General features: G+C 30.3%; 2 long non-coding RNA genes across 3 annotated transcripts; both read left to right on the top strand.

Moving 5' to 3' along the window:
- The first annotated feature begins 9,467 nt into the window (after positions 1-9,467).
- On the top strand, positions 9,468-10,720 carry LOC139875676 (uncharacterized). Its single transcript, XR_011767938.1, has 4 exons — positions 9,468-9,569; positions 9,671-9,729; positions 10,041-10,211; positions 10,611-10,720. It is a non-coding gene; the product is annotated as an uncharacterized lncRNA (long non-coding RNA).
- Positions 10,721-10,961: 241 nt separating this feature from the next.
- LOC139875669 (uncharacterized) lies at positions 10,962-12,630 on the top strand. 2 transcript variants are annotated; one of them, XR_011767936.1, is made up of 3 exons: positions 10,962-11,114; positions 11,193-11,251; positions 12,153-12,630. It is a non-coding gene; the product is annotated as an uncharacterized lncRNA (long non-coding RNA). The 2 variants fall into 2 exon arrangements; XR_011767937.1 differs by having other exon boundaries at positions 12,042-12,630.
- Positions 12,631-12,930: the final 300 nt, after the last annotated feature.

Here is a 12,930-nt window from a genome sequence, read left to right as displayed (position 1 = left end):
CCATCGACAACCAACTCTCTCTCTCTCTTAAATTTCTCTCTCTCTTAACTTGAAACCACAACAGACACACCACCCACATCGCTGCTATTCCTATTCCTGTTTACTATTACAAACCGAACCCATAAACCACCATTGAAGTCTACTGCTACTCACTGTTACCGCTGCTGGTTTCCTTCCGTTTTTACTCAAAAAATAGCAGCTTAATCGGAGGCTATTTTGCTATTTTACTCGGCAGCTGTAGCTATTTTTCTTTCTGTTTATACTACTAAATATCGATGATGATGAAGTGGGAACTAATGAGGAAGTTGAGTGATCGATAAATAAATGAAAATGATGAAAGTAAAATCGATGATGGTGATACAAAATGATACGGTGATGATAATGGTATGATGAAGACACGATTTAAATGATGATTATGATTTGCGAAAGGTGATAATGATACATGATATTGATATTATTATGGTGAGACCATGATGTTTAAATCCAATAATGATGTTAGATGGAGATAATGAGAACTGAATATGAATTATATATTATTTCGTGCATATATTTTCAAGAAAAGAAAAACATGCAGCGCGGTTGGTTTGGGACGTGAGGGGCCAAACAGGAGGTCGCAGGTTCGAAGCTTGGCGACTACTTTTTTTTATTATTAACAGTAGAATACTGTGTTAAAGGCTTGGGCCTATTGGGCTTATTAATGTATACGGGCTAGAAGATGAAACAGATAAATATGGGTTATAACCTGTTAATTCGTTAAATAAATCAGAAAACTTACCGACGGATCCAGGGTACGGATCCAGGATTCATGGTGTTGTGTGTAACTGAGAGGTCACGGGTTCGAGTCCCGTCCGTGGCAATATTTTTGGAAAAGCTTTTAAGGTAGTATTTTATATCTATAATTATTATTATTATTATTATTATTATTATTATCATTATCATTAAAAATTATTATTATTACTAAAAAAACATTATTATTAAAGTAACCATTATAATTAAAAATTATCATTTTAATTAAAAGTATCATTGAAAGTATCATTATTATTATTTTTATCATTGTTATTATTATTATCATTAAACATGATTTTTTTATTATTATTATTATTATTATTATTATTATTATTATTATTATTATTATTATTATTATTATTATTATTATTGTCATTATTTTTATTGCTAGTATTATCATTATTATAAGTATCATCATTTTAATATATTATTATTATTATCATTACTATTATTTTGATAATAATATTATTATTTTTATACTATCATTATTATTATTATTATTATTATTATTATTATTATTATTATTATTATTATTATTAATACTAGTATCAATATTATTATCGTAATAACTATTATTATTATTATTATTGTATAATAAAATAACTTTTTATTTATTATTATTATCAATATTATTTTATCAAATAACTATTAGTTATATAAAACTATATTTACTATATATAACATAACTATATTAATACCTTTATAATAAATATTAATAAATGTAACTAATAAGGTTATTAATAAAACACATAATTAAAATAACAATTAAATCACTAATAATATATAAATTTGTTTAATTATAAATATATATGTTAATATATATACTTGATATAGGTTCATAAATCCAAGACCAACCCTACACTTGTTCAATGACGTCATATGTATTTTTACTACAAAATACAGTATTGTGAGTTTCATTTGCTCCCTTTTTATATATATTTTTGGGCTGAGAATACATGCGCTGATTTATAAATGTTTTACGAAATAGGCACAAGTACTAAAACTAATTCTATGTGGGTTTAAACCAGAAATATACCCTTAGCTTGGTAACATTGAACTACTTGTCTATGTACGGTAGGCGCGAATCCTAAAGATAGATCTATTGGGCCTGACAAACCCCATCCTGACTATGGGATGCTTTAGTACTTCGAGGTTATTTTAAACACACCTGATCTGGTGTACTTCAGAGGGTAGAACATGAAAGTTAAGGCTTGTTACCAGGTGCCTACAGCTTATAGAATACTTTTATACACTTGCGAGTGTACATATATATATAAACGGAAATCTTGTGGTCTATTAATATATTGAAATGATTGTTATGATAAACCTATGAACTCACCAACCTTTTGGTTGACACTTTTAAGCATATTTATTCTCAGGTATGAAAGAAATCTTCCGCTGTGCATTTGCTCATATTAAAGATACTACTTGGAGTCGTACATGGCATATTTAAGTCAGTACCTCGCAATGGGACCAGATGTTGATGACTTCGTCCAGGTGGATAAGGACGGGTCATCACAACTGGTATCCTTAATTTTGTGAGTAATCGTTTGGTTTATAGAAATTGGTAGTCGACAGTTTCACTTAGTGGAAAGAAGGAAAAAAATAAAATATAAACAGATTAAGACCCATAACAGATTTTGGTTGTATTTGAGCTCTTGATTACGACTGATAACAAAGTAGAGACAGAAAACAAAAATCACAAAAGCAAGATTGTGATTTTTATCTGATTGGAATAATTCTAACTTTCTATTTTGTATTTATTTAAATAAATCTGTTTAAGTTACGAATTGTTTAAGTATAATCAGATAAAGGACAGGGTTTGAGCTGGAGAACGAGGATCAAAAGTGAGAAAACAAATCTTGAACCCGTTTTATTTATTTGGATTTGCCTGGTTAATTTATATATATATATATATATATATATATATATATATATATATATATATATATATATATATATATAAAATTAATATTAATTAATAATAAATATAAATACATTAATAATATTAATATTTATAATATTATTAATAATAACAAAAGTAATAATAATAATACAAATAACAAAGATAATGATAATAATGTTAATAAAAATACTAAGTTTAATAAATAATAATAATAATGGTAATAATAACTATAAAGATGATAAATGATAATAATATTAAGTGGTATTATCTTTATAATAATAATATATAATAATATTAATGATTCTTAATGATAATACTTAATAATAATACTGGTAATATCAAGTTATATGTTTCAATTTTTATATCTATATATTATGTATTAAATTAACAATATTAATAATGTTGATATTGATAAAGTAATAATAGTAATACTATAACAAATACATTTCTAACTTGTAATTACATTTAATTATTAATATTATATATTATATGATAATATATGTTGAATATTTATTATTTATATATTTTATATACATTACCATATAATAATAATTATTTATAAGAATCATATATATATATATATATATATATATATATATATATATATATATATGTGTATATATATATATATATATATATGTATATATATATATATGTATATATATATATATATGTATATATATATACTTTAATAATACTTAATTATTATTATTTTACATTTTTAATTAAGCACAATTGTTCGTGAATCGTCGGGAATAGTCAAAGGTTAACTGAATCCTATGTAAACAGTTCAAAATTTTTGAGACTCGGTATAATAGACTTTGCTTATAGTGTCGAAACCATATAAAGATTAAGTTTAAATTTGGTCGGAAATTTTCGGGTCGTCACAAATACGTGCAGTCATCATGAGACATAAGGTAATCCACACAACTCACACGTACTACATCCGTATTCCATAAACATTAGCCTAAAATAAACGTGGAATCATGGCAGATGTCTTGCATGGTGACTGATTCATATCAACGTACAATATTTGGTTAGGACCCATGATCGTATTAGTTTACATGAATTTTCGCTGAACTTTTTTTTATAAACAAACAATGTATGCAATTGATATAAATACATTAAGTGTTACATTTTCATCATTTTTACCAAACATGTAAATATCAAACTTGCAAATAAATCATACCACGTCACTCGTATTATCTACACGATTGTCAAAAATTGCGGTACCAAATGGGTAAAAAACCGAAAAATACAGGTACCGGTACCGAAACCGGTACCGTATTGAAATTTCGGTACGGTTTCGGTTCTCCATTTTACCCAATTTCGGTACCGGTACCGGTACCAACCGGTTTCGGTACAGTTCGGTACGGTTCCGGAACCGATCTCATCCCTAAAGCAGCCCATAAAACATCCTTCGATCGTTTCAAAAACCTACGGCTTACAATCAATCTTACGGCGGATTTTCTTTTTTTTTCGTTACAAGCTAACAATTGATCAACATCATTCAAACACAAATGTCATCAAATTAATTGAAGTACATGTGCCATCAAATTGATTGAAGTTCACGTGCCTTTGTAAACTAGTCAACAATCTAGCTCTGTTTGCAAGGCAATGCGTGTCCTTGCTGCTGTCGTACGTGGAGATCTTCAAAGCAAAAATTTCTCATTTGTTGAAGGAAGCCATTATTGACTGAAATTAGCCGACTACCTACGTAATACACTTTTCATTCGAATTCACATATTTGTTGATTTAATCGAACCTAAGATAACCGTTAAAGTAGTTGTTACGATAATGATCACAATGATAATGATAATGATAATGATCACAATAAAATCTCAATGTTCCAAAAAAAAAATGATAAATACCGGTCCTTATACTGGTGACTCTCATAGTAATTTAAAGTTTTTACTACTAATACAATATATATTGAAATTATTGTTTCTTTAAAAATGAAGAATCAAAAACGAATGGATACTGAGTTTTCCGAATTGTCGGATATGGGTGCGAAAATATGGCAAGCGGTAAGTTAAATGTGCGGGTACCTTATTTGGAAAATAAAAATTAAAAAGTTTTCTCTAAAAAAAGGTTAGAATCCGCCGGTTGCGTTAAACGAAATACATGTTAAAACGTTCGAGTGGATCGCGAAATGTTGCAAGACAAAAAAGATCGAGTGGCAGGAGTGGTTACACAAACCGCAAATATTTGTTGTATAGTATGTAGCTTCGAATTTTTTCTTAATTGCTTTGATACAATCTGTGTATTGTAGCAATTGTTACATCAGTGAGTTTTCATTTTTTGTAATTGGGGGTTGATTCAAATGTTCCCCCTTCCACTGTATAGTGATGTTTAGTATTAATACACGTTGCCTTTGAAAAAAAAAAGTTTAAAGTTCTGTTTGGTTCACGAAATTCAATGGGATTTCGGCGGAATTGGAACCGAATTTAGACACGCATCGTGTCTAAATTCAATTCTAATTCCGCTGGAATCCCATTAAATTTCATGAGCCAAACATGAAAATATGAACATTTAGAAAAGACACTTCGTGATGAATGTTATTATTTAGGTGGGAAAACGATCGACAAAAATAACATTCAAGATAATATTGTTCGTGAAGAATGTGAACGTTTTTTTCTTCTTCATGTTTTGTGAAGTTAAATTTAGCCTGTAACATCCCGTCTTTTTCCGTTTACTTTTCCGTTATACTATTTTAAACTCCGTTATATGCTTATAACATCTCCCGTTAATACGCGTTTTAAATTATCTCGTTTAGGTAATTCACGCACCCGAACGAAAGTTGAGGGACTAAACTTGACAAGGGATCAAACCCTTAACTAGGTCAAATGGTCAAACCCCTTTCATCCATTCATTTTCATCCTCATCTTTTACTACTTCCAAATCCTCTCAACATTCAATCCTTAATTCATCATCTAAATCCGATTTTGGAGGCTAACATCAAAACAAATTACATATTTGGAATCCTCTCTTCACTCTCTACGTTTTGATACTAATTTCATCTCGATTGAGTAACTTTCTAAAAACTCTAAATTTCATAATTTTAGTGTTCTTGACTTACAAGTGTGTTAATTAGTGTCTATGGCTCATTGTGATGTCGTATATGTAATTTGTATGCTCGATCTTGTGAATTGACATAACTAGCATGAACTTGAAAAAGAGCTTGCTAAATCTTTGATTTTGGATGATGAAATGTGTTTAGATGTTAATGGTTGTGTGTTCAAAGTGTTAGTTACTTCATTAGCTTCGTTTTGGTGTGTTGCTTGACATGAAAACCTTACATTAACATGATTATTGGTTTTGAGATTTTGGTTAGGGTTTGATAAGCTTTATATGAACTTTTGATGTATCAAATGCTATGAAATATTGTTGATAAGTGTTTTGTTGCAATGTGTGTTTGATTACCTTCGAAACGGCATATCATACATGTAAATTGGTTGCCCGAATCATGAAATACGTTTTTAGAACTTGAACCTTTGATTATGAACGTTTAATGCGGTTTGGGTTGTTGTAAGTGTTGAATTACTCGTTGAAATGTGTCTATTCGTTTTCCTCGTCAAAATACCTTTCCGATGATATAAGATACATGTTTTGGTTGTTTGCGGATCATAAAATGTGTTAGTTTGGTTTTTGGTTCGTGAACTTAGGAGTTTTCTGCATCAGACTTGAATACGGACCTGGACGCCGTCCAGATCCTTGGACGCCATCCCAGTTTTCAAATCTGGACGCCGTCCAGATCTTTGGACGCCGTCTCAGCCTTCAAAGCTGGACGCCGTCCAGACAATCTGGACGCCGTCCAGATACACTGGCAGGCTTCTGTCTTCGCTGGTCATTTTACGGAAAATGTTTGCTATACTATGGACCTCCGATTCACATGTAACTTGTTCTAACATGCTCATATATGATTAAAAACCTCAGAAAAATAGTTCGGGACCCGACCCGAACGTGTTGACTTTTTCGTTGACTTTGACCCGACCTAAGTTGACTTTTAATCAAACTTAACCAAATGTTTGTGCAATTGTTCTAACATGCTTTTATACTTGTACCTTGCATGAAACATGACAATTTGATTCACACGCTATTATGATCGAGTCTTAACGAGCCATATGACTAATTGAACATCTTTGACCAATCGTGACTATCGTTATTGATACAACCTATTTGTTTAGGTCAAGACTAGCAGTGTTCTTTGCACACGTTACTCGTCGAAGTACTTATTTGCTCTTGCGCTCAAGGTGAGATCATAGTCCCATTTTTACTCTTTTGCACTTACATTTGGGATGAAAAAACATAAACGTTTCTTTTTACTAAGTGAACACAAGTACAGGTAAACAAGCATTCTACATACGAGTTTGAACAAAAATCCTCAATTCGATTATCATTAGTTACACTTGCCGGGTGTAAGCGAGAACTTATGTTATATGGCCATATGGGTTTGACAAACCCTCATTCAAACGGTTCGCTACCGTTTACGAATGAAATATATTTTCGAGAAACAGTGTATGTTCTAACACTATTGTGATGGGGTTCTATGGAAGGAATGTTAAGCATTGATAATTGGGTGCTCGTGAAACAAACTTTTGGAATGTATTACTATTATATCATTGTTGCAAATCTTGTGGTTCACTTGTACTTACTTACTCAAACCTATGATTTCACCAACGTTTTCGTTGACAGATTTCTATGTTTTTCTCAGGTCCTTGAACATTTGTGGGATACATGCTTCCGCTCATTACTTTTGATACTTGCTTGGATGTCGAGTAAACATGCATACATGGAGCGTCTTTTGGCTACTTTCATTTGTGTCGCATATGTTTAAATTGTACTTTAAACTTTGTTATGTAACTAGTTGTCGAACTACCTTGTAAACCTTGAAACATCTTTACTTTTGAAATGAATGCGACATACTTTTGGTCAAACGTTGTTTTAAAGACTTATGACCACGTAACGGGACCTAAGTAGACGGCGCCGTCAATGACGATTTTGTCGGGTCGCTACATAGCCCGATTTAGAGTTTAGGGTTTAGGGTTTAGAGTTTAGGGTTTGGTGTTTTGGGTTTATTCCATAAACCCAAGACACCAAACCCTAAACCCTAAACTCTAAACCGTTCGTGTTAAAAACTCAATCTAAATCCTAAATCTAAACACTAAACCCTAAATTTCTAAACCCTAATATCTAAACCCTATAAACCCTAATATCTAAAACCTCAACATACGCTCGAAAAACACGATAATTGTTATATATTACTTCTTCGAGCGTTTTTCCGTCAAAATAAAAAGATTTATCACAAAGTGTCTTTATTAAATGTTCATATTTTCATCCAATCTATAATATTCGTGAACAAAGTTTTTTCAAAAAATGAAAAAAAAAAGTTTTGCTTCCTCCCGATTGGTTACTTCCCTCTTGATCCTATATATATATATATATATATATATATATATATATATATATAGTGGTAAGATCCCTTTATATAACATAACTTTTTTTTTTTGACAATCTGGTAGACATAATGTGGAGCTGTTTGTTTATTTAATTTTTTGTTTTTAGTGAAAATGAGAATAGAGGATTAGGGAGGTAAGTATATAAGATTCTAATTAACAATAATTTGCGTCTATATTTGTGTGGATTGAAAAGAAAACCAGTGTATTTATCTTAATTGTATTTAATATTCTTCTTACTCCTCCTCATGTTATCTTATAACCAACATTATTGTTTGTGGTACACAACATAAAGCAATGAAAATATAAGCGTCTCTCTCTATTTATTTTCTAAATAATAATATGTATACAACTAAATGTTATTATTGGACATAAATTACGCGGTTGATCCCTAACGTTTATCAAAAATTCCATAGGTGACACTTTTCTTTAATTTTGATCTAAATCACCTTAACGTTTGCACTTGTAACGCGGATGACCCTGACACTAGTGATCGTTACTATTTCTATGTTAAGTAGAATCATGTTTGTGGCACATGAGCGTATTTTCGTCAATTCAACATCTTTCCCTTTTCCGTAGATCTTCAGCAATACAGATCTTAAAAAATTATTCAAATTAAAACTGAACCAAACCTTATTCACATTCATATATCCTAAACAAATCAAACTCAATTTAAAACTCAACCAAATCTAATCACAAATCAATCAAATAGTTCCAACATCAAAAAAATCTATTCTACTCTTGTATTAGCCTAAAAAAGTGATGTTATATATAGTATTTTCTTCTTCTTTAGAATAAATCAAAAATAAAAAATAAAAACTTTTAGACCATGATGCTGATGTCATAAAGTATTTTATTTTATAATTAAATCAAAACATTATAAATTATCAAACTAATCTAATTTAAAATACTGAAATAGGTATAATACATTCAAATTTCAAATTTAAAAAACTGAATAGAAGTATGTGAAATAAAAATGAGTAAAATACCGCTTAATTTTTTGAGCCTCTCAAAGTTGCAGAGCACTCTTCTTATAGGGTTTCTCAATTACTGCTCCACACCCATTTCAATCATTTCCATTACTCTTTACAAATCCACAAAAACAAAAAACAATTCTTTAATCACTCTTCACAAATCCGCCAGAAGATGATGAACTCTATCTGCTACGGAGTACAATCTATAGCCGCCACCACCTCCGCCATCGCACCACGCTGCCAATCGATTATATTAGTCCGTTGATCTTCAAGAAATTATGCATCTTTTCATCATCTTCTGGCTTCATCAGCAAGTTATAGTCTTCTTCTTGAACTTTTTTTTTTTTTTTTTTTCAATTACAACCTGATTTTGTGCGTTAGGTTTTTTAGGCCCAAGTATACCTAAAGGAAACTCTACTGCTTATACTTCAGATTCAATACCCAGAGGTATACGAAGTACTTTTTACTCTTTTGCCTCTTGGTGATGAAGTTTTGATTGTGTTGCTTACTAATTTTTGAAATGTATATTTGGTGTTTGATTTTGTTAGGTTACAATATATGCAACGGGAAATATAACAGAATACATAAATGAAGATAATGAATTGTGGTTAGTATTTACGGAGTATATTGACTTCTTATTTTTCTGTTGTTTTGGTATATATATATACAGGCAGATTCATAGTCGAAGTGTCGATGAGCAAGATTTCAAGTTAAAATACAAAGCTTTTAAATTTTTTATTATTTCAAATCTCTTAACTGGACCATGTTGTAGTTGTTGTTAACTGACGACTCTCATAAACCTGCTATATTCTCCGTGTCAAATCCCACATTGAATAATATGTCTTTGTGAATTTTGTATATCATCCTCCAAGTAAGTCATCACTTTTATATTTTTTTAACCCATGAGTCATGAACCAGATGAAGGCACTGTTGATGATTTCAAGCATCCTGGTGAAAATTGATGGATGTTGGAATATTATTATTTGTGGAGGATGAATTTGGCTACATTCTTACTTAGGTTTTTTGTATTCACTTTCATGCCTCTGCGATGCATTGAGTACCACCATGACAATGATTCTTGAAGGCAAGGTTTGTTTTTTTCTTTTGATAAAATAGAAATTTCATATTTACTCAGTTTATTGGGCCAAGATTACTGCAACAATAAAGGAATGGGTCATTTTTGTCACCATTTAGCTTATTTGGGTTTGGTTTGCTACTCTGTCTATGATATGGGTTTTTTTTTGTATCAATGCAATAATATATGTGGGTCAACCTTTTATTGTTCCCCGATAATTATGTTTGATATCATCACAAGATTCATTTTTGTGATCAATTTCACTAGAAGATATATAGTTTTTCAGAATCTAACTATGCTAAAGTGATCTTATTCTTGGACCAGAACTTTATTGTTAACTTCTTGATAGCTTATTCACTCACAATATTTGTTACTTTTATTGATGTTTATTTTGTTTATGAGTTTTGAAACAGGGTTTCTGGACATGTTTATAGCAAGTCCAGTCTGTCTCGATCAAAAGTAGAAATAAAGAAATTGTTCCAAGCCTGTTAGAGTTGCCGAGTAATGAAAAAAACCATGTGGTATGTATTAACTGATTGCTCACATCATTAGTTCTCTTTATTAATCTATTGGCTAATTTTTTGTGTTATTTTTATGTGCTTCTTAATCCAAAAACTGGCTAAAGTTAAATTATTTATGGTGTTAGATGAATGTCCGAATGGTGTAAATTGCAATTTTTAATTAAAATGTCATTTACCAATGGTGTAGGATGTGTATAGATTGTAATTAATCTATATGTTGTGCCATTGTTTATGGGGGTTTATGGGTTTCATTTTATTAAGTTGTTTTATTTTTTCATTTAAACCATCACTGGTCATTGCAAGTCTTGATACCATATGGAAATTGAAGGTTCACATTCTTCGATTGTGGATGACTACTCTTTCAACTTAACATGCTCATTATGGATGAGAGGATTGGTACAGCTTTAAAGTTAATAATTTATTGTTCTTACTTTACATTGTTACTCAACTTTTTAAGGATTTGTAATTTTGCAGACTCAGAAGATGCAAGCAACTGTGAAAAAGGTTTTATTTTCGGTGTTTGACAATGTTTTGCAAGTACATCCTTTGTTTTTGTTCGATTAAAAAATTTGTGGTATTTAAGTAAAATTTGAAGGTACCTATAATTTGGCTATTTAGTAATAATGCATAAGTCAGTCTCTTTTTTATTGATAATCGACGCCTCGAAAGTTTTAGATGTCAAGAGATATTTATGTAACTCATGTTCCATAAAATGTTTTAAGTGTTTTTTCCCCTATAAAATGGTATGAAGTAGTGGTTATTAACCTTCATGATGCACACTGAGAGTTTCAAAACATCTTTTAAGTGTTTTTTTCCTATAAATTTTGCATTTGTTTAAGCTTTAACCTTATGGATTCACATTGCTTCCATCAGGCTTTCTTTTCGTTTCTGTTCGATCAGCCTATACTTGCAGTTGCAATAATGTTGATTAGTATTGGTGTATGTGGTTTTTTGGCACATGGTTAATTCAACCAGTTTGGCTATTATTATTATTATTGTTTTTGGCTATGTTTGTTTTCACATGAATTTCTTTTGATGTATGTTGAATATCTTATATAGTCTGGTATTTGCTATGATTAATCTGAGTCAATACATAAACTATGTGATTACAATAATATCTATATTAGTCCATTTAGTTTGTGTTCACAATACTTTTTAGTTATAATGCTTTATCATCTCTGTTGTACTTTAGTTGTCAAATTTACTTTATAAGTTTTTTTATTTTAAGGTATTTATACATTATGGTAGTAAGCAAGATGATGAAACTTAGCTGCCATACATATTGTTATTCTGTTCTGATTTTAATTTTTGTATTATGTACAGTAATTTATTGATGATGCCGGTATGCTATCATTGTGACTTATAATGAATCTGGTTGTGGCTATTATAATGAGCAACGAATAGTGATTTATATATTTTTTATGATTGCTCAAGGCAATGTTTCAGATATGGAGGCGTTGAGGCACGATCAAATGAATTAGGTAGGGTCTAATGAGGTTACCTTTACGGATGAGAGCAACAAGTACAATAGTTCTTGGAATTTAATTATGAAAACGATTCAATATGAGCGAATGAAGCTTGATGCAAGTAGAGGAAAGGTGGTTAAAGGAGACGAGACAATTGTTAGGTATGATATGTATATTGATTTGAAATTTTTAATGTTTCTGATCTTATTATTTGAGTTTGTTTGAGATGAATGATTAATTTATGTTGGATGGGTTATGTTGTAAAGTGAGGCTCCTCGATTGGTGATAAGATTAAGTTAGACGGCATAGACATAATGTTTTGTGATTTTTGTATAACTTGCGAAAAGTTATTAGTGATTACATGAGACGGAGAGATGAGTGTGTGGTTAAAGAGAATTGGTTTGGTCTATAATTTCAGTTATAAGTATTAGTTGTAATGCTATATGTTAAGGTTTGTAAAATGTTAAAACCAATTGAATATAATTGATGTAGAATGTTACAACATATATAGTACATATTAAACACCTAAACACTTTATATTTTATATTTTTTTCATGAACAAACCCGTGAATTCACGAGTCTTTTAACTAGTTGATCAATACATTTACAAACTTCAAATCAGTTGAAAAAAAATTTCATGAATCAGTCTCCTGCTGTTTACGACATTATATTAAAACACCCAATAATGCTACCTCGGAAATTCCCCATAAATAAATACATATAGTTTTCAAACAAGTAAACATCCT

Source organism: Rutidosis leptorrhynchoides, chromosome 1, assembly GCF_046630445.1.
Source record: "Rutidosis leptorrhynchoides isolate AG116_Rl617_1_P2 chromosome 1, CSIRO_AGI_Rlap_v1, whole genome shotgun sequence".
In the NCBI taxonomy this organism is placed as follows: Eukaryota; Viridiplantae; Streptophyta; class Magnoliopsida; order Asterales; family Asteraceae; genus Rutidosis; species Rutidosis leptorrhynchoides.
This window is presented reverse-complemented; position numbering and strand designations above follow the sequence as displayed.